The sequence below is a fragment of the Salmo salar genome, chromosome 28, assembly GCF_965601325.2.
Source record: "Salmo salar chromosome 28, fSalSal1, whole genome shotgun sequence".
Classification (NCBI taxonomy): Eukaryota; Metazoa; Chordata; class Actinopteri; order Salmoniformes; family Salmonidae; genus Salmo; species Salmo salar.
Genome location: NC_138318.1, coordinates 20,636,662 through 20,644,773, shown reverse-complemented (window position 1 = coordinate 20,644,773; position 8,112 = coordinate 20,636,662).

Below are 8,112 nucleotides of genomic sequence, written 5' to 3'. Positions count from 1 at the left end.
TATGTAAATGTGATATTCCATTATTATTTGTTTTATAAATTAGGAAATATTTCTAAAAACCTGTTTTTGCTTTGTCATTATGGGGTATTGTGTTTAGATTGATGAGAATAAAAAACAATTTAAGTTAACCTCTTACATCTAGACATTCCGCTAGCGGAACACCTGCTCCAATATCCAATGATGGGCGTGGCGCGAAATACAAAGTCCTCGAAAATCCGAAAACTTCAATTTTTCAAACATATGACTATTTTACACCATTTTAAAGACAAGACTCTCTTTTATTTAACCACACTGTCCGATTTCAAAAAGGCTTTACAGCGAAAGAAAAACATTAGATTATGTCAGCAGAGTACCCAGCCAGAAATAATCAGACACCCATTTTTCAAGCTAGCATATAATGTCACAAAAAACAAAACCACAGCTAAATGCAGCACTAACCTTTGATGATCTTCATCAGATGACACTCCTAGGACATTATGTTATACAATACATGCATGTTTTGTTCAATCAAGTTCATATTTATATCAAAAAACTGCTTTTTACATTAGCATGTGACGTTCAGAACTAGCATACCCACCGAAACTTCCGGTGAATTTACTAAATTACTCACGATAAACGTTCACAAAAAACATAACAATTATTTTAAGAATTATAGATACAGAACTCCTTTATGCAATCGCTATGTCCGATTTTAAAATAGCTTTTCGGTGAAAGCACATTTTGCAATATTCTGAGTAGATAGCTCGCCATCACGGGCTAGCTATTTTGACACCCACCAAGTTTAGCCCTCACCAAACTCAGATTTACTATAAGAAAAATTGGATTACCTTTGCTGTTCTTCGTCAGAATGCACTCCCAGGACTTCTACTTCAATAACAAATGTTGGTTTGGTTCCAAATAATCCATAGTTATATCCAAATAGCCGCGTTTTGTTGTGCATTCAAGACACTATCCGAAGGGTGACGAAGGGTGACGCGCCCGACGCGTTTCGTGACAAAGAAATTCAAAATATTCCATTACCGTACTTCGAAGCATGTCAAACGCTGTTTAAAATCAATTTTTATGCGATTTTTCTCGTAAAAAAGCGATAATATTCCGACCGGGAGTCGTTGTTTTCGTTCAAAGACTGAAAATAAAAACATGGTGTCGGCTCGTGAACGCGCCCCCAGTCTCATTGTTCTCTGATCAACCACTATCCAAATGCGCTACTGTTTTTCAGCCAAAGACAGCAGAGTCATCATTCACCGTTCTGCCGCCTTCTGAGAGCCTATGGGAGCCGTAGGAAGTGTCACGTTACAGCAGAGATCCTCAGTTTTCAATAAAGAGAGTGTAGAAGGCCAAGAAAGGGTCAGAGAGGGCACTTCCTGTAAGGAATCTTCTCAGGTTTTGGCCTGCGAAATGAGTTCTGTTATACTCACAGACACCATTCAAACAGTTTTAGAAACGTTGGAGTGTTTTCTATCCAAAGCTAATAATTATATGCATATTCTAGTTTCTGGGCAGGAGTAATAATCAGATTAAATCGGGTACGTTTTTTATCCGGCCGTGAAAATACTGCCCCCTATCCATAACAGGTTAAACAATTTTTGAATAAGGCTGTAACGTAACAAAATGTGGAAAAAGTCAAGGGGTATGAATACTTTCCGAAGGCACCTTATATCCGACAATACCTTTTCAATTCTATGCGCTGCACATTTTTCTACCTAAGGACCAGCCTGGATCATCTAACAGAAACCTCAAATCCAAAAACAAAAGCCTTCTCAGCTCATACACACCACCGTCAGGTTATCACTGAGTTTCCGCTCTCCTCTCTCTGTCACCCATTGAGGTGAATAGTGTACTCCGTCATGGAACAACGTGTTTGCACACAAATCAGGTTTGTTTCTTCTGAGATTCCTCCATTCTGTCTCGCCATTAGATTTCACAGTTTATTTAGCATTTTCTACTGTTTGTTTTGCTGGTGTAATTTGTTGTTTTGGCCGCTCCCGATCTGGCTAACCAGCCAGTAGAAAAAAATAACAGAGAAAGCTACTTTGATTGCTGCTTGTCAGAAACTGGCAAGCCTTATCACAGGATGGGTGGATGGATAGATGATGGGTGAGTGGGTAGATGGGTGTGATTGTGAAGCGTGTTGGGATTGATTCAGGGCAACGTGTGTGTGTGGACATACGTGTGTGTGCATGCATGCTTTTATGTACGTGCGGGCGTGTGTGTGTATGCTCGTGTGTGTGTGTGTGTGTGTGTGTGTGTGTGTGTGTGTGTGTGTGTGTGTGTGTGTGTGTGTGTGTGTGTGTGTGTGTGTGTGTGTGTGTGTGTGTGTGTGTGTCGGGGGGGGGGGGGGGGGGGTGTGAGGGACAGTCTGTGGATGGGAATGATTAATGGGCTCCTCCAGCATGAAGGAGTCACATCCTGGGCCCCATAGGCTGAACAGGAACACAGGGACACGCTACCCCTCCCTCCATCCTTTCCCGTCTCTTCCTCGCTTACTCCCTCCAAACCCTGCTTGTTTTCACACCTGCTTGCGGCCTTGACCACACTGCACACTGCTGAGAAGTTTCTTTCTCGCTCTCACTCTTACTTTCTTTCTTTCTTTCTCTATCTCTCTCTCTCTGATCCGTGCATCTGTACTGTGATAAAATGGGGCAGCACCGCAGAGAATGGTCCGTAATGAAAGCGGAAAAGAAAAGGGGGCTTGAGGGGGCGAGTGCAACGGAGCAAAAGTGTACAAATGTTTATGTTTGAATTGACAAATCAAGATGTGAGGTAATTGATGATTGATGAGGATTATCCCAAGGCTTTGACGCCCTGAGTTGTCAGGGTGAGGCGGGGCGGAGGGTGGTGTGTGTGTGTGTGTGATCAGAAGGCGAGGGGAGCCTAAGGGGCGGAGATGGAGAGCAGCTATGGTGTTCAAGGTTTTAATAGTGGTTTTCTCTAAGGACTCAGTGAGCTCAGAGCTCCAGGTGTCCTGTCGGATTGACTGTAGTTTCTGGTCTGGGTGACTGAGAGGGGTTGAAAGTGGGAAGTGTGGGGGTTTTGGGTGATTGGCGGTGGGTGTAAGGGTGGTTATGAGTGGAAGGTTTTGGATGACTGAGGGGACTGTAAGGGCAGAGGAGTGGTGGGTTTTGGGTGACTGGAGCCTGGTGTGTAAGAGGATTGGTTTCAGTAACTCTGACTGATCGACAGACCCGTTGTGGCATGTGTCACATGTGTTGTAGGAGGGGACAGGGACTGCGGCTGGCCTGAGTGGCTGGTCTTCTGTCACGTATGGGCAATCCTTCTGGCATGCTGCCACAGGTAGAAACATATGCTTGTTTGTTAGTTTGTGTGTGTGTGTGTGTGTGTGTGTGTGTGTGTGTGTGTGTGTGTGTGTGTGTGTGTGTGTGTGTGGAAACTGAGGTAGTGTGATTAATGAGTGTTCCAACTTCATGGGACAGCCATGGCAGGGTGTGACAAATAAACACTGTAGACCTGCATCCTTTCTCTCAACACGACGCACGCATGTACACACACACACACACACACACACACACACACACACACACACACACACACACACACACACCACACACACACACACACACACACACACACACACACACACACACACACACACACACACACACACACACACACACACACACACAGTTCCATTAAACCGGTCCTGACAGTGAAACACCTGTCTTCTGTGCCAACAACAGCATTGGCTGGCATCCATTTATCTATCAGACTAATCATGAAGCATTGAAACAGCACTTCCCTTTTCATCTGGGCTTGATCCTAATCAGAGCCAACTGTCTGAGTCATGTGAACAGTTACACACACACACAAACACACACACATTCATATACAACCACACACACACACACAGAGAGCGAGACAGACATACACACACATACATACACACAAAGTGTGCATGCTACTATGTGCATGTGTGGGTAAAGACTCAGCTTTGTGAGTTCTGCTGATAACAGCAGTAAGACGGGGGAGACTGTTCAAAGAAGTTCAGCACCATGCGTGGCTCTCCTTCAATCCACTTTATAGTTTCTCCAGAAGAATTATCCCCACTGTGATAGCTATTATTAGTGGTGTAAAACCTAGCCTATGCAAACGAACTCTGACAGGACAAATGAAAGTCATCAAAAGTGCATTCTCGCTTTCTCTCTCTCTCTCTCTCTCTCTCTCTCTCTCTCTCTCTCTTTCCACTCTCTTTCACTCTCTCTCTCTCTCTTTTCCACTCTCTTTCACTCTCTCTCTCTCTCTCTCACACTCTCTCTCTCTCTCTCTCTCTCTCTCTTTTCCACTCTCTTTCACTCTCTCTCTCTCTTTTCCACTCTCTTTCACTCTCTCTCTCTCTCTCTCTCTCTCTCTCTGTCTCTCTCTCTCTCTCTCTCTCTCTCTTTTCCACTCTCTTTCACTCTCTCTCTCTCTCTTTTCCACTCTCTTTCACTCTCTCTCTCTCTCTCTCTCTCTCTTTTCCACTCTCTTTCGTTCTCTCTCTCTCTTCAGTTTGTAAAAGGAAGAAGGGGATTTAAAGTCCCTGAAAAGCTCTGAAGAGAACATTGAGAAGCAGAGAATTAAAGAGGGGGACAATAAAAAGACTGCTATATGTAGTTGAAATGAGCTCAGAGCTCTGCTCTAAAGTATCCATTCACCGCAGAAATACTTGGAAACAGAACTTTTCCTTTAGATAAAGAGAACCAGCTTTGTCCATGTCCATTCCTACACAAATGAATCATCATATTCTCTGCTAGAGTTAGGAGGGCTTAAATCGCATGTCTTGACCTTTAGCTACAGAAGTGCAATAGTTGACATTCTAATACCAACAACCATTTACCCTAGCAACCTTTTGTCTTTAATGTTCTCCTTGCAAAGGGCAAGTCTAACTGTTAATGACGTGGTGTGTTATTATGACACAATAATATATCCCACACCATGTAAACCAACCCCAGGGTCGTAAATATAATGCATGCTCTTATCTTTAAGTATGGAGGCCATGTTGCATTGACACACACAAACACACACACACACACACTTGCACACACACATATAGAAGTGAGCGCATGCATGGATTCCTGCTCTGCTGTACTGGTACAGTCCACATGCCATTCCAATGCGATGAGGGGGGGATTGATATCTGGGGGGCACATAATCATCAGACTCGAGGGCCTCGGCTGTCCCACTTTCTTTCCCCTCTGCCAGTGCCATGAGGCCCAGACACTGCCTGCCTGACATCCCTGGAAAGACGAGAGAGGGAGAGAGAAGACGGAGAGAGAGAATGGGGAAGGGACAGAGAGTGAAGGGAGGAGAGCAATGGAGATTGAGAGAGTGAAAGAAAAGGGAGAAGCAGTGGAGGTAGAGAGAGAGAGGGAGGGGAGACGGATATAGAGACTGGGGACTAGCACTAGTTGTGGTTATTCCTGGGGTCTGACGAGTGTTTTGGCAGCTCTGCAGTCTGCTCTTATCTCCATTCAGTCCCTGCTCAGACCTCTGCACTCCTCAGTGATAATGGCCTCATATTAGGACTGAGCCCTGGGCACAGGGAGGCAGACATGCAGGGCTGGGAAAGGTTAGCAACTACAGGAGGGATAGCAGCTTGGATGACCACATTCGGAAGGAATATCCCCTGTTGCTCAGCAGGGGAGGGTGGAAAGGAAGAGAAGATGACACACCCCATCACACACTCACAGACAAGAGTAAATATAGATGCACACAAAGACACACTAACATTTTATAAACATGCCATCTACAGTTGGATGGAGCCTGTGAGCCTACATAGAGAGCAGTAGCAGTAACAGCTGTGTGTCCAGTGGGCCTGCAGCCACTGTCTCTCCACTGGTACTGGCACATTAGCAGACAGACAGACAAACTTGCAGGCAGACAGATAGTGCCCCCTGCCTCCCCCCTAATCTGGCCTAATGCCTTCACAGTACTGAAAGAGGATGTGTTCGCAATGGCACCCTATTCTGTATATAGCGAACTACTTTCCACCTTGTCCCCCATGCTGTTGACCCATTCATTCAGTATCAAATCCTTATTATAATCAGCATGGACAAAGAGTGACACACACACAGCTCTGCCCAGAGTAGGTATTGGTCACATGCAACTCATGGAGTGCAGACCCCTTGTACCTCCCACCCACGAGCACCTGTTCAATCTAACACCCAAGAGACTCTCTCTGTGTCTCTCTCTCTCTCTCTCTCTCTCTCTCTCTCTCTCTCTCTCTCTCTCTCTCTCTCTCTCTGTCTCTCTGTGTCTCTGTGTCTCTGTGTCTCCCTCTCACACACACACATGCACACACACCCCACCGAAGCACCAAGCTGTCCCACTGTGATAAGCTCAGTGGCATTTTCATCAGCGGACCGCTTCTCCGCTCTGATTGGACCATTATCATAAGAAAGACTTTCTGGATCCAGGAAGCCTCTGGACGCTGATTCATGTTCAAAATTGGGATTAGTTAATCTGTCCCCTCAAATCCCCTCAAACACACGAGGAACAAACATTCAACAGATAGATAACCACCACAGCTTTGGTAGAGAGGAGAAGGGGAGGAAGAGGGGAGAAGGGGAGGAAGAGGGGAGAAGGGGAGGAAGAGGGGAGAAGGGAAAGTGTGTAGATATTTCAATATTCCACCCATGTCCATTTCAATTTTTTTCTCTTTCTCTCTGCTTTTTTAATGTCTCTGTCTGTGTGAGCTTCTTTCAATCTCACTTACCCACTCCTTTCTCTCTGCCTTTTTAGCTAGCCAAAAACAGTGGGGTACTCCCCTTGTGAAATGATATGTTGAGAGAGAGAACTGTGAGTTTTTGAAGGAAAATATGACAGTAGACAGACAAACCCTGTTGTTTTGTCATTGCTTGACATCTGAAATGTTATCTTTCTCCACAAACCGGGGAGTGTTTGATGTGGCAGAGAGAAGTAGAGGGGCTCCATACGAGCAACAAAAGCCAAAAGAGAATAAGGATTTAACTCCCAGATGAAAAGAAGAATAGCATCTCTGAAAACGATCTTGATCTGTTCTGTTGTTGGTTTAAAATTCTCTGCTATGAGGCTGACCACTTTGTTTTCAGAAGGAGAAACGGGTTGTAATGCAAATCTAACAGACCCAAAGGAAACCAAACACCACCAACATCCTTGAGTCAGAAGAAAGAAGAGAGAAAAAGAAGAGAAATAAGGAATGATACTGAAGATGAAAGGGACTTCTACAATCAACGTACACCTCCATTTCTCCCTCCCTCCCTCCGTCCATCCATCCCTTCCTTCTACTCTCACTGACATGAAATGGCCTGTCTCACGTCAATTGAGCACAAAGCAGTCCAATTTCCAGGTAGGTAAATGAGAGATTATTTAAATGCTGACCCTAAACTCTGCCTGCATCCCAAATGTCACCATTTCCCTATTTACCCCATAGGGCTCTGGTCAAAAGTAATGCGCTATATAGGGAATAGGGTGCCATTTGGGACACATATCCTGTCACATGGCCCTGGCTGAGGAGGAGATCTCAGAGGGTTTTAATTTCCCTCATGCTGAGGGAGCTTTAGCTAATCAGTCTTCTCCTCATTTCTCCTCTCCACAACTTCAAAGTTCAACGTGATTTAGCTAGAGATGATCTTCAGCTCTGCAGAGCCAATTTGATTTGTGCTTTAGCTACTTTCGTTTCTAGACAGGCTGGGTAGATAAATGAACAAAGCGTTTTGAATCCCTAGACTGAATGACATGTCTGTCCATTGTACTGTACACGTGTGGTATTAAAGTTTAGTTAGTTTGGCTGAGCAGCACAGGGGAAAATTATAATTGAGTTGTAGAAAGAAAGATCAGGATTTAATGCAATAGACCCACTTGGTTTAACAAGTTGCAATTCACACTCAAGCTTCTTTTATATGAAAGTCACTTTGTGACAACATGCTATCAGTATGGTGAGAACCTGATTTGATAAAATAATGTATGCCATTTAGCAGACGCTTTTATCCAAATCGACTTACATTCAGGTGTTCATACATTTTACATAGGGGTGGCCCCGGTAATTGAACCCAGAATCCTTACATTGCAAGTGCCATGCTCTACCAACTGAGCCACAAATAAAGTATAATTAATGTCCTGTATGACTATTATTGC